This window comes from Lithobates pipiens, unplaced genomic scaffold, assembly GCF_037356315.1.
Source record: "Lithobates pipiens isolate NorthernLeopardFrog02 unplaced genomic scaffold, aLitPip1_a1.2 Scaffold_23, whole genome shotgun sequence".
Classification (NCBI taxonomy): Eukaryota; Metazoa; Chordata; class Amphibia; order Anura; family Ranidae; genus Lithobates; species Lithobates pipiens.
This window is the reverse complement of record NW_027507785.1, coordinates 287014287-287032423: the sequence shown is the minus strand read 5'-3', so window position 1 is coordinate 287032423 and position 18137 is coordinate 287014287.

Sequence of the window (18137 nt, the reverse complement as noted above, 5' to 3'; positions counted from 1 at the left end):
CGTTTACAGCGATCTGTGACTGGCTGTGTCCGGGGGACACGGCCAGCACAGAACTTCCCTGATGCGTGCACGCGGCGGCGTGCAGAGGGGAGGTTAAAGGGAGGAGGTCCAGGGACGGCCTCTCAGCAGACAGTGTCCGCGCTGCAGCCATCTTTTGGCTATAGCGCGGTGCGAAGTGGTTAATTATTATTATTTTGTTTTTATCACCCTTATTCCTATTACAAGGAACATCCCTTGTAATAGAAATAAGGGATGACAGGTCCTCTTAATGGAGAGATTTGGGGTCAATAAGACTCCAAATATTTCCTCTACCATTAAAAGCAAAAGATCAAAAACAAATGTTTTTGATCTTTTGCGTTAGACCCCTTTCACACTGAGGGCGTTTTGCAGGCGCTATAGCATTAGAAATAGCACCTGCAATCTGCCCTCAAACTGCTGCTCCATTGTCTCCAGTGTGAAAGCCCGAGGGCTTTCACACCGGAGCGGTGCGCTGGCAGGATGTCAGGAAAAGTCCTGCCAGCAGCTTCTTTGGAGCTGTGAAGGAGCGGTGTGTTTACCGCCCCTCCACCGCTGCGCCCCGTTGAAATCAATGGGGCAGCGCTGTAATACTGCCGGCAAAACGCTGCTATTGTGACGTATTGCTGGCGGTTTTAACCCTTTCTCAGCCGCTAGCGGGGGGATAAAAGCGCCCCGCCAGCGCCCAAAATGCGCTGCAAATCCGATGGTAAAACGCCGCTAAAAATAGCAGTGTTTTACAGCCGACGCTATGGGTGGCACAGTGTTAAAGCCCTCTTAAAAAAAATAAAAAGTTGGGGCGTGGCTTGGCAGCTAAGGAAGATAGTCGCTTAAGTCTCCCGCTCCCGCATACAGAGACAATTTTCAATCTTATCGGAGGTAATCTTTATCACTTTCCTAAAGGAAATCTATGGGAACATCCCCTGAAACCGTCTCCATCTCAAGTTTCCAATCTACCCACGATTTGTTTCCATAATTGATTAATTTTCTGCCTTTTTTGTCCCGATCTCAATCGGCCGACATGGCTTCTTCCCGAAGTAGAAATTTACAGCCGGGACATTTGCAAATACGAGACGCTTCACCCATTTCACATTTGCCCCCTGCTGATAGTAATAATACTATTTTACTTTCACCTAATCAGCCACCAAGTCTAAATGATCTCCGTTCCATTGCGGCAGACATAATGGACTCTTTATCTGCAAAAATTACGGCGGCCATATCTGAATTACGTATTGATATTCAATCTATTGCGGGTAGAGTTCAAGATGTTGAGAAAATCAATGCTTCTCATTCCATCAGCATTGCTAAATCTCAAAGAATACTTAATGCTCATTCTTTACATCTTCGTGATTATAATAGACATTTGGAAGACCTTGACAATCGTGGCAGACGTCATAATTGAAGATTGAGAGGAGTCCCTGAAAATGTTACGCAAGATCAATTACAAGATGTAGTAGTTGGTATTTTCAACAAAAATCTGGATTTTTCTTTTGTTTCTGTGATAAAATTTAGCAAATTATTAATTTTTCTTCATAAAATTTGGCCACAATTTATACTGCTACATATCTTTGGTACAAATAACCCAAATTAGTGGATATTATTTGGTCTTTGTGAAAGTTAGAGAGTCTACAAGCTGTGGTGCGAATCATAAAAAATTGATCACATCTGATGTACTGGTGGCCGATCTCATTTCTTGCGACCTGAACAAGCCAGGAAAGTACAAATACCCCCCAAATGACCCCGTTTTTGAAAGTAGACATTCCAAGGTATTTAGTAAGAGGAATGGTGAACTTTTTGATGTTGTAATTTTTTCCCACAATTCTTTGCAATATAAAGATTTTTTATTTTATTTAAATTTAAATTCTGCTACTCCTCCGGAGTATTACGATACCACATGTGTGGGACTTTTCCACAGTCTGGCCACATAGAGAGGCCCAACATGCAGGGAGCACCATCACGTGTTCTAGGAGCATAAATTACACATCTAAATTGTGGACTACCTATTACACTTTTGAAGGCCCTGGAGCTCCAGGACAATGACACGTGACACCGATGTGGCACTGATGACAGATGCCACTAATACATGGCACTGATGACACGTGACACTGACAGATGGCACTAATATGTGGCAATGATGACAGATGGCACTTATACGTGGCACTGATGACAGATGGCACTAATACGTGGCACTGTTGACACTGATGACAGATGGCACTGATACCCGGCATTGATGGCACGTGACACTGATAACAGAAGGCACATGACACTGACAGGTGGCACTGATACGTGGCACTGATGACAGATGGCACTAATATGTGGCACTGATGACACATGACACTAATATGGCACTGATGACAGATGGCACTATGTGGCACTGATGACACGTGGCACTGATGTGGCACTGATGACAGATGGCCCTTATACGTGGCACTGGGGACAGTTGGTACTGAGGACAGGTGGCACTGATGACAGATGGCACTGATGACAGGTGGCACTGGGGACAGATGGCACTGGGGACAGATGGCACTGACAGGTGGCAGTGGGGGCAGATGGCAGTGGGGACAGATTGGCACTTTATTTTCATTTTTTTTTTACACTAATCTCTGCATCTCTGCAACGGTTCATCTCTCCCTCCTCACACACTGTCTGTGTGAGGAGGGAAAGCCGGCGATGAGAGATGATCTCATATGTTTACATATGAGATCATCTCTCATTGGGCACGCCGATCACGCTGTAAAGGCCGCTGTGATTGGCTCCGTTCCATTGCGGCAGACATAATGGACTCTATCTGCAAAAATGACGGCGGCCATATCTGAATTACATATTGATATTCAATCTATTGCGGGTAGAGTTCAAGATGTTGAGAAAATAAATGCTTCTCATTCCATCAGCATTGCTAAATCTCAAAGAATACTTAATGCTCATTCTTTACATCTTCGTGATTATAATAGACATTTGGAAGACCTTGACAATCGTGGCAGACGTCATAATTTAAGATTGAGAAGACTCCCTGAAAATGTTACGCAAGATCAATTACAAGATGTAGTAGTTGGTATTTTCAACAAAATACTGGAAAGGGAACTCTCACTGCCGATTGCAATGGAGAGGATTCATCGTGCTCTTAGACCCAAAGGCAAAGAATCTGATCCGCCGAGGGATGTAATATGTTACATTAATGATTATATCCTCAAGGAAGATATCTTACGAAAAGCAAGGAATAAATCGTTGCTTTCTCATAATGGTAACAATCTACAATTGTTTCAGGATCTTTCTACTATTACCCTTCAATGCCAAAGAGAACTTAAACCTTTATTGGAAATCCTACGTAAAAAAGGTATTACTTATCGTTGGAAATTTACCTTTTGTTTATCTTCGTCATCACAAGGCTGCACTGCACTACTTAAGGTACCTGAAGATCTTCCTCATTTTTGTGACACACTTAATATTCCACTTATTGATGTACCGGACTGGTATGCTGAATTTCAAATACAGATTCAAATGTCATCTGGTAGTGTACCTATGGAGACCTAGGATGTTCGCTTCAGGAGAAGAAGAGCTCCTTCTGAATCTTACTCACGTACACCTAATGGTACACATCTGGATTCCAGCCCTCAGATTGCACCTAGATCCAGAAGAGCTTGTTGGGATCAATGATAGCATTTCATGCACCCATTATCAGCTCTGGTTTGTGATACCACTGTTGTGACTATGAGGATTCTCGTGACTTCTTTTATCTTCTGTTTATTGCTTTGATACATTGAATCGATATATTTTACTGTCCTCTACTTATTTATATATTCTAAATTGTAACATTGTGGGTTTTTTTTGAGGATGTTTACCTCTAGTTACCAATTACCTATCTATAAACAAATCTTTCCCTATATGTTCTGCTGTAATAGTAGATAATATTAATTTATTTATTTATCTTATTCTAATTTATTCTAGATGCTTCTTAATTTTTATTGCTACATCTTACATAAAGCGATTGTAATATTTAACCGCTTTATTACCTCCTTTTTTTATGTCATGATTTTCCTATACATATATTTATTTATTTACTTTACTTAATTTTTGATTGAGATGGTGGATCTTTCCTTAAATCTTCTGCTGTAGTGATAGATATTATTAAATTTTTTTTTTTGTTTTTTGTTTATTTATTTATTTATTTTTTTAATTTCTATTATTCCATCTTACTTACTGCGATGATAACATTCATCACTTTCTTTAATCCTGATTGGTTATTTCATCAATTTAATATGAATTAAATTATTTATTTTACCTAATTTTTATATATTACTAAATTCCCTTTAATTCATACATATTTTTAACAAAAACTATTAAAAGGGAAAATATTTTTATTTTTATTTTTTATTATTTTATTAAATATTAATTCCCTTAATTTCTTTTCTATTTGTGGATATTGTATGCTCTTTATATTATATTATCCTATTCTACTATAGCATGCACTATTATCATCAGGAAAAATAAATAAATAAATAAAAAGTAAAAGAGGAATGATTAAAAAGTCATATACTTTAATTCCTCCTTCTATATTTTTATTCTCTGTATAGCGGGTTACTATATATTGATTTTTGAGACTTATTTACTCAGTCTCTGGTTTCGTACCCAGAAGTGGTTTTGATTACCGATTTTTTATTTTTTTTTGATTAACTTCATACCACTGCTGATTTCCATTTACACCGTTTTGTTAGTGTGTAACATCTTCAAATTAGTAAATTTTTTTTTACTAGTTAACAGATTATAATTTTTTTTTTTTTTTGTTTTGTCCTCCATTTTTTTATTGTTTTATTTATTTATTTATTTTGTATATTATTTCCCTTTGTTTTCCCTGGTGATAATTTATTGTTGGCGATACCCTTTACCACTGACACATATTCACCTCCTTTTCATTGTTATAAGTGTCTAATATTTTAATTTATAATGTCTTTTTCTTCTTCTAAGACTACATTACCTTCTCTTAAACTCATTTCTTTAAATGTAAAAGGAATTAATTTACCGGAAAAATGTTCTCAATTACTTCATTCTATGCATAAAAGTAAAGCAGATATTATTTTTTTGCAAGAAACTCATTTTAAAACAAATTCCTAAACTTCATGATACACGTTTTCCAACTTTTTTCCATGCAACAAACAGATTTTCCAAATCTAAAGGGGTATCTATTTTGTTTGCTAAACACTGTCCTTTCCAAATTGATGATATTTTTTTTTTTTTATTACAAACGTTTTTATTAGGTGCAAAAAAAAAAGTAAACAGAGCAACAGAAGCAGGTACATGACTGCATCAAGGAATAGTCCAAAAGAAATACACTTCAGGCAAGTATAGCTGGAACAGCAGCGTACAAGGCACAAAGTAGAACACTCAATAGATAGTACACAAATAGCCTAGTCCGTGTGCACCAGGTGATGCTTATCAAGTCCATGTAGGATATTAATAAGAGGCAAGTAAAAAAAAAAAAAAAAAAAAAACTAAACAGAATAATGGAACAGTGCAATTGCTATTACCGCTGACTTCTCGTTCAAACATCAAATACACCACAGCTCCGTCCCCAAGTAGGGGCCAGCCGCAGCCTGGGGCAATGGGGATGGGAGAATAAACTATCCAGTGTGGCAATCTTGGGATTCATCAGGTCCGTCCGGACTTTACTGCATCTCCTGCGGGGGGTGTTGGGGAGAGGGTCCTCCCGTGATACTGGGATACCGTGGCCAATTGGCCCATTTAGCAGTATGAATATGCATGGTGTCCATAATTGTATGGTGTATCCGTTCCATGAGACGGATAGCATCCATCCTACCGAGAACCTGTGACCAGGAAGTTATCTGCGAGCGCCAATGGAGCGCAATCGTCCAGTGGATAGCACAGAACAATGTGTTGATCACCCTCTGGGTGGGACGAGGAACCCCTGTTATTGGGGCAAACAATAAACAATGTGCAGGTGTTAAGTGGACAATAGATCCCACCATAGAGGACACTGTGGTGCGAGCCTGATCCCGAACACCCTGGAGCTGAGGACAGCCCCAGAAGGTATGGAGTAGAGAGCCCGACTCCGGGCAACCCCGAAAGCAAAGGCCGGAAACCGTGGGGTAGAATCTGTGAATCTTATCCGGGGTAAGGTACCACCGAGTATGGAGCTTCACCACAGTATCCTTCACAGCCATTGATCTAGCGCAGCCATGCATATTCAGGAGCATCTCCCTCCACTCATCTGAAGAAAACTCTATGGCTAGATCATTTTCCCACAGACCCATAGCCCTAGATTTCACCGGTAGTTGGGATTCTAGAAGGTGTTTGTATACTGTAGAGATAATACCCCTGTCTCTGGAGTGTCGATAACATAAGGATTCAAATTGAGTATTAGAGGTGGCGTGGAGGAAGCTATAATGTGATTGAAAAAAGTGGCGAATCTGAAGAAACTTATAAAATTCCCCTCTAGGTACCTCATGCTGTGTCTGGAGTTGCGAGAAGGAGGTGAATACACCCCTTCTAACACACAAAGTCCGCAGGGTGACCAAAGATTTTTGGATCCACCATCTAAAGGCAGCAGGAGACTCAAACGCAAGGGGGAATCTCCTATCGCCCAGAAAAGATGCCAAATTGGGTCTATCGGGTCGCAGCTTAAATTTAATACGGTACAGTGACCAGAGGTAAAGGGAGCTACTTACGATATTGTTAAAGGGGGCTAGGTCCCTCGGCCTCAGACTCTCCTGCCACAGGATGCCTGGGAGAAAATATGGGCGCAGCGATTGAGTCTCAAATTGCAACCACGGTATTCCAGCCGTAGGGGCATGCCACTGAGCCGTTTGGGCCAGCCTGGCCGCTAAGTAATATAGCCATACGTCTGGAAGGCCCAGGCCACCCTGCAGCAGGGGTCGATGAAGTAGGGATCTCCCAAGTCTGGGCCTCTTACCCTGCCAAAGAAAGGTGTTAACATCACGTTGTAACGCGGTAAGGGACTGGCGAGATACATAAATAGGGAGAGCCCTAAAAAAATACAATAGTTTCGGCAAAATCGACATTTCTAATGGCCACCACCCTCCCCATTAATGCGATGCGGTAGGTCGACCATAGCCTCAGCCACCTCCGAACCATAGCAAAGGCCGGTGGATAATTGGCACTATAGATTTCTGGCAGGGACGGAGCTAGGTGAACCCCCAGATATTGTAAGGTGCGTTTAGAGAGGGAGAGTCCAAAAAAGGTACGAATGTTAGATATGTCTGCAGGGGTAAAGTTGATAGGAAGGGCAGTACACTTAGCTAGATTGACCCCCAATCCCGAAAGCTTCTGGAAGGAGCGCAACAGTTCGAGAAGATTGGGGAGTGCTATCAACGGGTTGGGTAAAAACAAAAGGACATCGTCCGCGTATAGGCTAATCTTGTACTCCCCTTCCTCTTTCAAGTACCCCCCTATGTTTGGGTCTGTAATAATAGCCCTGGCCAGGGGCTCCAAGGCCAGGGCAAATATTAATGGGGAGAGGGGGCAACCCTGTCGGGTGCCCCTGCCTATAGGGAAAAATTCTGAAGAGCTACCGGGGAGTTTGATCCTAGTCTGGGGCCTATGATACAATGCCTTAAAACCATTTACAAATTCTCCCATGAACCCAAACCTGGCCAGAACCTGATCCAAGTAATGCCATAGGACACTGTCGAATGCCTTTTGGATATCCAATCCCAAAATCAGTACTTTGCGTGAGAAAAGGTTCGCGTCCTGAATGATATTTGTCGCCAATCGGATGTTGTCAGTGATCTGCCTATTGGGGATAAAACCAGTTTGTTCTGGGCCTACCAGGGTGCTAATAATAGGGGCCAATCTGTTCGCCAAGATCTTTCCTAAAATTTTAATATCATTATTCAAAACCGAGATAGGCCTAAAGTTTTGGGGTAGGGAGTGGTCCTTATGAGGTTTGGGGATCAAAGTCATGTTAGCGCGTAGCATCTCGTCAGGGAGAGTCTGCCCTTGTAACGTCAGATTAAAAAGTCTGGTCAACATATGGGCCAGGATCTGGGAAAACTTCTTATAATATGGGGAGGTATAACCATCTGGGCCAGGGGCTGTAGAAGATTTAAGCGTCTTAATAGTGTCCATGACCTCTTGGTCAGTGCAGGGGGCGTTTAGTGCGGTCAGTTGTGATTCCGAGAGAGATGGGAGAGGGATAGAGTCCAACCAATGACCCATGTTGTTGGGCATGGGTTGCGAGGGGGGGGGATAACAGATCTCGGTAGAAGGAGGAGAACATTTTTAACACTTCGTTAGGGTGAGTAACCAGATCACCCGTGCCAGTTCTTAATTTGTAGACATGAGCAGGTTGTAGGGACTGGTGCAGTTTGCGAGAAAACATGCCTGAAGCTGTATTGCTGTGTAGTAAAAACCTAGCTTTAGACCAGCGAAGCGACTTCTCCGTGCGCTCCGAGAGGATAGTGTCCAATTCGGTCCTTTTTTGATTAATCAAGGGGAGGATATCCGGAGAATGTGTCTGTGTATGGGTCTGAGAAAGGGCACGGAGATCGCGTGTGAGGGCCTGGATCCTAGCATTGTTTTGTTTCTTCCTAGTGACCGCTATCTCAATTAAGTGGCCCCGAAGAACCGCTTTATGGGCAGTCCAAAGGACCTGGGGTGAAATGTCAGGAGTGTCATTGATAGTAAAGTAGTCCGTTAAGTGGCCCTCAATCAAAGCATAGGTAGTGGGGTCCGACAGTAGGGAGTCGTTCATCCGCCAGGACGCAAGAGAGGGGGAAAGGCCTACATGTGAGGTATGAAAGGCCACAATTTGATGATCAGACCAAGGGCATGGGTGGATAGGGGTGTGTGCGGAATTGGCTAACAAAACCGGAGAAGCAAAAATGTAGTCTAATCTAGCGTAACTATCATGAGGATGAGAGTAGTGTGTATATTCCTTAACGCCAACGTTCAGGGCCCTCCAGGTGTCGATGAGTTGTAATCTGTCAAATGATTTAGTGAGGAATTTAGGAAACGCTTTGGCGCTATGTGAAGTTTTGCTCCTATCCTCCGCAGGATTAGCTACCAAATTAAAATCTCCTCCCACTATGAGATGGGGAGAGACGTATCTGTCGAGAGTACGAAGGAATAGATGATAGAAGGCGCCCTGCGCCGTATTCGGGGCGTATAAATTAGCTATCGTAACCGCCTTGCCCCGTAACATACCCTGAACAATAAGAAATCTGCTATCCTGGTCTTTAAACACATGTGAAGGTTCAAACTGAACAGTATTACGAACAAAGATTGCCACTCCTCTGGCCCTGGACTCAAAGGTAGTAGCGTAGTGTAGTTTGTATGATTTATCAAAAAATGCAGGGCAGGCCCCCGAGGAAAAATGCGTCTCCTGCAGTAGGATGATATCAGCACCAATCTGCTTATAATAGCGGAAGGCCTTCCTCCGTTTGTGGGGGGAGTTAAAGCCCCTCACATTATGTGAAATAATGCGGAGACCCATGCTATCCAATTTTCAATCGCTTTCGCACACATATTCTATAGAGTGAGCTAGAATCCCTACACCAGAGTCCAGCACCAGAGGAGCCCCCAGCAACCAACATCAGGCCCAAGCGAGTGTGTACAAGGCCGTCAGGAGATCCATCGCTAATAGGAAATCCATCAACCTTAAGGTTACTCTCCCATAGATAAAAGCCAGTCGAGAAGTCAGCAAAACAAATAAACAAAAAAGCAAAAAGAAAACTTAACACTCTATGGAGTCTGGGTGGAAAATCCAGCCAGACCAGGAACAAATTGTAAATAACGGGCCTTGCGGCCCAACTGCCACTTGCTCCACACATGCCCCACAACAGATGAGGGCCGGTAAAAAAACAGAAAAACAAATCGGTGGTAGATACAGTCCACCGATACAGTGCCCAGAGCCCTGGGACCGGGAATGTGTGGGGAATGGTGTCACGATCTAGGATGAGGCCGAAATGCTGAGAGGGCTCCCCTTGCGGCCGAGCGCAGTACAACCCTGAAGTTGACACAGGGATGTAGTGCCCACAGTAGCACAGGTTGCCAGGTAGCAATAGTAGAGACCAGGTAACAGATGGACAAGCCTGGATGGACAACTGTGCTTAGGAGATCCGAGAGTAGGCAGCGGAAATCCAGAGAATGGTCAAAACAAGCCGAGGTCGGGTGCAGGAAGCAGATCTGGAGCGTCAGGTACAAGCCAGGAGTCGGAGCCAGGAGAACAACAGGAACGGGTCAAACAGGCCGGGTCGGTACACAGAAGATCGGATAACAGGAAGCACAGGTACAGGTTCACAGGAGAGCTGACGATAATCCAGCAATGCAGGAGTGTCAGGCGAACGTTTAAATAGGCAGCCTGACCGGGTCACGTCGCGGGCGCGTCGGAGCGATCGTACGTCTACGTCTAGTACGTTGCGTATTCGTGGCATCGCCGCGTAAGCCCGCCCGGTTAGGCGTCGCGTCGGTCGTACGTCTAGCAACTACTTTGCGCTTGCGTAGGCGCCGACGCGCGTTAACACGGACGTATCTTATGAGACTGCGGCTATTTCCCTGACAAATGGTGTGCAAGTATGGAAGGGGGGGAGCGCTGCTCCAAATGTCAGAGGAGAGGAGACTCAGGAGAAAAAAACCGCAACAACAAAGTCACTTCTCTCCGCCTCCGGGGACATGGAGAAGCCAAAAGGAAAATGAGCCGAGTCCATGTGGGGTATAAGGAAATGGGGACTCAGGTAGGTTCGGAGTAACCCGAAATCAGCCCATGGAGAGTCATCTTAGTGAATTATGGCCAGGATACCGAGACATCAAACATCAGGTAATGGCTGTAGTCTGCGAGAACGTCTGTCCCTCTGAGGCGATGGCTTAGCCCAAATGGGGGATGGACGTGGCGTCGCCGGGAGTCGGGGTGTATGTTGTCGCTCCAAGAGTCCCAGCTTCACCAAAATTTCTTTACCTTCGGTGACTGTAGTGGCGATGTGAGTGGATCCATTGTGAGGTACGATCAATTTAAACGGGAAGCCCCAACGGTAACGTATTTGAGCCATCTGCAGGGTAGAGGTAACGTCTTTCATCTTTCTTCGCTTCTCCAGCGTAGCCGGAGAAATATCAGGATAGATCTGGACGGAGGCCCCATCTAGTTGGATGCGCGGCGTGTTACGTGAGGCACGAAGGATTTCCTCTTTTATGAGAAAGTCTTTGAGGCATAATACGATATCCCTGGGTGGCTTCTCAGGGGGAGGTTTAGGTCTCAGCGCCCGGTGTAAACGATCGCACGTAAAGGCTTCCTTGGGCTGAGTCGGGAGCAGGAGTTGAAACAGACGAACGATCGTAGCGGGGAGGTCAGTCACCGATTCAGGGATCCCTCGCACCCGAACATTATTCCTCCTGTTGCGGTTGTCGAGGTCCTCCAGGTGGTTTTGAAGTTGAACGGCCGTTTCCCCGAGTAACTCATGGTCCTTTCGTAGGTCCGAATAGGCCAGATGGAGCTCGTCATGTTTCACTTCAAGGAGATCCGTCCTACTTCCCAGGGCCGCCATCTCCTGTGATAACACTCTTGTGGACTTGTGCAGTTCAGCTTGGAACTTCCTCGCTAGCCTGTCATACATGTTAGCCAGGCTGTCCTCTAGGTCCGCCTTGGTTAAATGAGTGTCCCCCATACCTTTGGGCGAGCCCGCCGGCCGCGAGGCTTCCTCGGCCATGGGGGTCTGGGCGCCATCTTGGGACATTCCTTGTCGGTCCGTGGCTCTCAGAAGATAGGCCGTCAGAGAGCGTTGAGCGGTTTTCCGCTTGCCTTTCTTGGACGTCGGCATGCACGAGTGGTCCCACAGGAGAATGATGTTATTTACGGGCCGGTAGACGGTCCGAATCGTCCTGGGGAGTGTTAATTATTCTCCGTTGTCCCGGGAGCTCCGAGTCTTAGCTGCTGCCTCGTTCCTCGCCGCGCATGCGCCCCGATGATAAATTTATTGATGTTGATGGTCGTTATATTTTTTTGAAAGGCACATTGTATGGTAAACCGATTACTTTTGCAAACATATATGCACCTAATTCTAACAAAGTCCTATTCTACAAATCTACTCTTAAATTACTTGCTGACTTTCAGAAAGGTATACTCCTCTTAGGTGGAGACTTTAATGTACCTCTTAATCCCATACTTGACACCTCTACTGGAACGTCTTCAATGCCTTATGTAGCCTTGCGTGCCATTAAAATACTACTCTAAAAATTAACACTTCATGATTCACCCTTTATCCTGCTGTTAAGGATTATACTTTCTACTCAGCTCCACATAATCGTTATTCTAGAATAGATTATATTTTTATATCACAACAAGATTTACCACTAGTAACTTCTGCCACCATAGATCCTATGTTCTAATCGGATCATCATCCGATCTCTATTTCCATTACCTTTCCTGATATGCCAATGAAATCTAATATTTGGCTTCTAGATCCCTCTCTTCTTACTGACAAAAACATCACAAATTATATTAACGAACAATTATCTAATTTTTTTGAAGACAATGCTTCCTCAAATGTGTCTGATATGACACTGTGGGAAGCTCACAAATATTTCATTAGAGGTTCATTAATCTTACATACTTACGTACGTGGACGTGTGTGTGTAAACATACAAATCCCTGTTCTGTGAGGCTAGGAACCAAGATCTGTCATTTCCTCTAGGTCAGTCCCCTCCCCCTACAGTTAGAAACACACACAAGGGAACACAATTAACCCCTTGATCGCCCCCTAGCATTAACCCCTTTCCTGCCAGTGAAATTTTTAGAGTAATCAGTGCATTTTTATAGCACCTTTTGCTGTATAAATGCCAGTGGTCCCAAAAATGTGTCAAATGTGTCCGATGTGTCTGCCATAATGTCGCAGTACCAATAAAGATCGCCACCATTACTTGTAAAAAAAAAAAATATATTAAAAATGCTATAAATTTATCCCCTATTTTGTAGATGCTATGACTTTTGTGCAAACCAATCAATATAAGCTTATTGCGATTTTTTTATTTTTTTTTACCAAAAATATGTAGAAGAATACTAAACTGAGAAAAAAATTGCTTTTTTTAAAAAAAAAGGGGATATTTATTATAGCAAAAAGTACAAAATATTGTGTTTTTTTTCAAAATTGTCGCTCTTTTTTTGTTTATAGCGCAAAAAATAAAAACCACAGAGGTGATCAAATACAACCAAAAGAAAGCTTTAATTGCGGGGAAAAAAGGACGTCAATTTTGTCAGTTAAAGCAACGCAGTGCCGATTTGCAAAAAATGGCCCGGTCATTCAGCAGCCAAATCTTCCGGGGCTGAAGTGACATGTAAAAAAAAAAAAAATTGAAGCTTAGACAGCAAGACTCAAGCTATATAATAGTCCAATAAAGAATTTAATCACAATGTTTAACAAAAAAGTTGACTAGGAAAGGAAGGGTGGGCCAGATCAGTTTTTTTGATAATCAAGCTGGTTGTACAATACACGGCTTGCTGAACAGGTCCGCCTGTCAGTTTTTCAGGAAGAACTGATCGAACCATCAGTAGCTCTCTTTGGACATGTGTCTGCTGACACCTGCCGGCATCCGATACAACCCTGCCTGCCAAAAACAGACAAATGGGGATCCATTCCCCATCCGTCCGTCCGGCGGATTGGATCAGATGACAGTCAGATGGAAATGGACAGGCACTCAATTTCCATTTCACAGCCCCATAGAGAACAGCGAGGCTATGTCTGTGCCCGCTCTGCATACCGCAGCGGATCAGTCATCCTCCTGCTCAGTGCGGATCAGCAGGGAGATCCCCCTGCTCAGCAGGTGGATGTGCATTACGGAGAATGCCTGTGTGAAACCAGACCAAGAGTGGAAACATTGACATGTGAGCTGGATAAACAACTGGTAGACAAGTTTCCACTCCAAAAGTACACAACTAATCAAGGGTCGATGAGCAAATTGCAGATATGATGATGATATTAGTGATAGCCAAAACGAAGGGAGAAGCTGAAAAAAGAGAAGAGTCAAAAACTGACATATATATAAATACGTCATAATATACTTATTTAACCCTTTCAAGCCTATTTTTGACATTTGGTGTTTACAAGTTAAAATCCGTATTTTTTGCTAGAAAATTACTTAGAACCCCCAAACATTATATATATATATATATATATATATATATTTTTTTTTTTTAGCAGAGAATCTAGAGAATAAAATGGCGATTGTTGCAATATTTTATGTCACACGGTATTTGTGCAGCGGTGTTTTAAACGCGAATTTTTGGGAAAAGAACAAAACAGTAACGTTAGCCCAATTTTTTTGTATAAAGTGAAAGATGATGTTGAGTAAATAGATACCAAACATGTCACACTTTATAGCTGCACGCACTCGTGGATAAGCGACGGTACCTAAAAATCTCCATAGGCGAAGCTTTAATTTTTTTTTTTTTTTACGGTTACCAGGTTAGAGTTACAGAGGAGGTCTAGTGCTAGAATTATTGCTCTTGCTCTGATGATCACGAAGATACCTCACATGTGTGATTTAAACACCGTTTACATATGCGAGCACGACTTCCGTATGCGTTTTCTTTTCTGCACAAGCTTGCGGCTACGGTGGCACTTTAAAAAAAATATTTCTTATTTATTTTAAAATTAATAAATTGTTTAAAAAAAAATGTTCACTTTTATTGCTGTCACAATGAATATAAACATTCCTTGTGACAGTAATAGGTGGTGACAGGTACTCTTATGGAGGGATTGGGGGTCTAAAAACCCCCCAATCCCTCCTTTGCACTTCAAAGTATTCAGATCGCCATTTTCGGTGATTCTGAATACTGTATATTTTTTTAAAACCAGTGCCATTGGCAGCCGAGTAAACGGGAAGTGACGTCATGAAGTCCCTTCCGTGTTTACAATTAGGAGACTGGAATGAAGCCCCGGAAGCAGCGGTTTGTTGATTGGGGCTTCCGATGGAACAGGAGCCCCCCCGGTAAGAGCGAGCGGTGGGAGGCGGCGGGAGGGGGGCGTCCCCTCCCGCTAATCCGGTATAACAGCCGAGTGCCTTTTAGCTGCATCGGTTGTTATCACTGGAAAGCCGATCGCTGGCTCTAAAAAACAGTACTGGCATGATGCCTGCAGCTACGGGCATCATCCCGGTATAACCTCCAAAATCCAAGTACACACATCTGCGTACACTCGGCGGCAAGGGGTCAACTTTGCTTAGCTAAAAAATGGGGGCACCAAGGATTCAAATTTCCATATAGCACCTTCAAAATTTTTGTTGCTCGAGCTGAAAAATATCTTAAAGGTATATAAGATTTCACAGGATAGGATAACGAATATTAGGAAGTGTTACACCCCATACACACTATCAGATTTTCTGCTGATTTTTGTCTTCAGATTTACCAAAACCATGTGGTGCAAGGGCCTGCCTGATTGCATACACATTGGAACTCATAAGGTTTGACCTCATATTATATGGTTTTGGTAAATTTGAAGACAAAAATCAGCAGAAAATCAGATATGCCCTGTACACACGGTTGGACTTTCCGACGGAAAATGTGCGATCGGATCGTGTTGTCGGAAAATCCGATCATGTGTGGGCTTCATCTGACTTTTTCCGTCATAATTTCCAACACACAAAGTTTGAGAGCAGGATCTAAAATTTTCCAACAACAATATCCAATTGTTCAAATTCCGATTGTGTGTAGACAATTTCGACAGACAAAATGGCACGCATGCTCAGAATAAATTACGAGACGAAAGATATTGGCTACTAGCCTCTTTATAGTCCCGTCGTACGTGTTGTACGTCACCTCGTTCTGAATGATCGGACTTTCTGACAACTTTGTGTGACCGTGTGTATGCAAGGCAAGTTTGGGCCAAAATCCATCGGGAAAAATCTGACGGATTTTGACGTCGGAATGGCCGACCGTGTGTACAGGGCAATAGTGTGCATGGGGCTTTAGAGAGGGGATATTAAACTATTACTGTGACAGACCTAACCAGGACAAGGACTATTGGGGAGGACTAGGGGCAAGCCTCCTACCCACTGACTACGGGCACTGCCATTTGAAGGCGGCTACAAGCAATTGGAAAGATGTCCTGTTATATAATGCAAAAGGACATTATTACATTTAACAGTCAAGGAATCCATGATGGTCTCTGCCAACTTGAAACTCAGTGAACAGATGTATGTGAAAAGAAAGCTGGTTAATGAGATTTTGACAGTCCTAGGTCTTCTTGAATACTGTTGCCAGATAGTCTGAGGTGGGGTGAGATCACTGAAAATTATCATTGAAAGCTGTAAGGAAAAAATTTAAATCTTCTGATTTTTAGCCCTTGTACACACGGTCTGAGATTCCGACGGAATGTGTCTGATCGGACCGTTTTGTCGGATATTCCGACTGTGTGTGGTCTGCATCGAACTGTTTCCGTCGGAGTATCCGACGGACCAAGTTTTCCAACTTGTTGGTAAAATTTTCCAACAAAATGCTCCGATCGGACATATTCCGATCATGTGTAGAGAATTCCGATCGGACAAAGTGCCACACATGCTCAGATCAAATTCCTACACCAAAGCTATTGGCTACTAGGGTGAATGTAGTCCCGTCGTAACAAAATAACGTAATCACGTTGGATTTTCCGACAACTTTGTCCGACCGTCTGTATGCAACAGTTTTGGACAAAATCCGTCGGACAAAATCCGATGGATTTGGTTGTCGGAATCTCCGACCGTGTGTACAAGGGCTTAGAGAGATGTGGATATTTACATTTTTGCGTACATTCGATTTTCACTATTTTGTAAAAAGGCCCAACTTAAGAGTTACAAATATTTGTTATTTATTAACTCAATACAGGTTAAGGTTTTAAAATGAGTGGGAATGTAGTAAGAATTCTAGAAAATTAGCTGTGTTTTTATCTGCTAATAATGATTTTATTGTATTCATAATGAAAATGTTGTTTTACACAACATACAGTGGGGCATTAAACATCAGTAGCACCTTCTTTTTATTCTACAGGTCATGTGCTTTCAGAAAAAATATGGTTTAAGGTTTTTTTTTTTTCACAAATTCGGAAAGCTGTAAGGGAAAAATGGAAACCTTCAGATTTTTTGAGAAATATGGATATTTTCATTTTTACATATGTGCGATTTTCACCATTTTGCAAAAAGGCGCAATTTAAAATTTACTAATATTTGTTATTTATTAACTCAACAAGGGTTAAGCTTTTATATTTAGTATAAATTTAGCAGGGATTTTGTAAATGTTGCTGTGTTTTTATCTGCTAATAATGGTTTTAGTGTATTTCTAGTGAAAATATTGTTTTGATAAACATTTGCGTAAATATCGTGGGTCCTTAAAAATCAGTATCACCTTCTTTTTATTCTACAGGTCATGTGCTCTCAGAAAATCTATGGTTTGGGGGGTCTTTCACAAATTCTGAAAGCTGTAAGGGAAAAATGTAAACGTTCAGATTTTTACAGAAATTTTTGATATTTACATTTCTGTTTAGGTTTGATTTTCACTATTTCGCAAAAAGATGCAATTTAAAAGTTACAACTATTTTGTTTTATATTTAGTAGGTATGTAGCAGGAATTTTATTAAATTAGCTGTGTTTTTATCTGCTAATAATGGTTTTAGTGTATTTCTAGCAAAAGGTCATGTGCTTTATATGGCTTGGGGAATCTTGTCCAAATTATTAAAGCTATAAGGGAAAATGAAAACCTTCAGATTTTTGGGGAAATTTTGGATATTTACATTTTTGTGTACGTTCGATTTTCACCCATTTGCAAAAAGTAAATTTAAAAGTTACAAATATTTGTTATTTATTAAAGGGGTTGTAAACCCCTGTGGTTTTTCACCCTAATGCATTCCATGCATTAAGGTGAAAAAACTTTTTTAGTGCTGCAGCCCCCCCGTTTTACTTACCTGGATGCTGTCATCCTCTGTCCGGGAATGAGCACACCATCTGTAGCTGGTGTCTCGTGTCCCGATTGGTTAGATTGATAGCAGTGCAGCCAATGGCTCCCGCCACTATCAATCAAATCCATTGGCGCGGTGCTGGGGGGGGCAGGACCGAGTCCTGCATTCTGTGTGAATGGACACAGATGCGGGACTCAGGAACGCGCCTGCACAGGTGTCCACCAAGGAGAGGGCTTC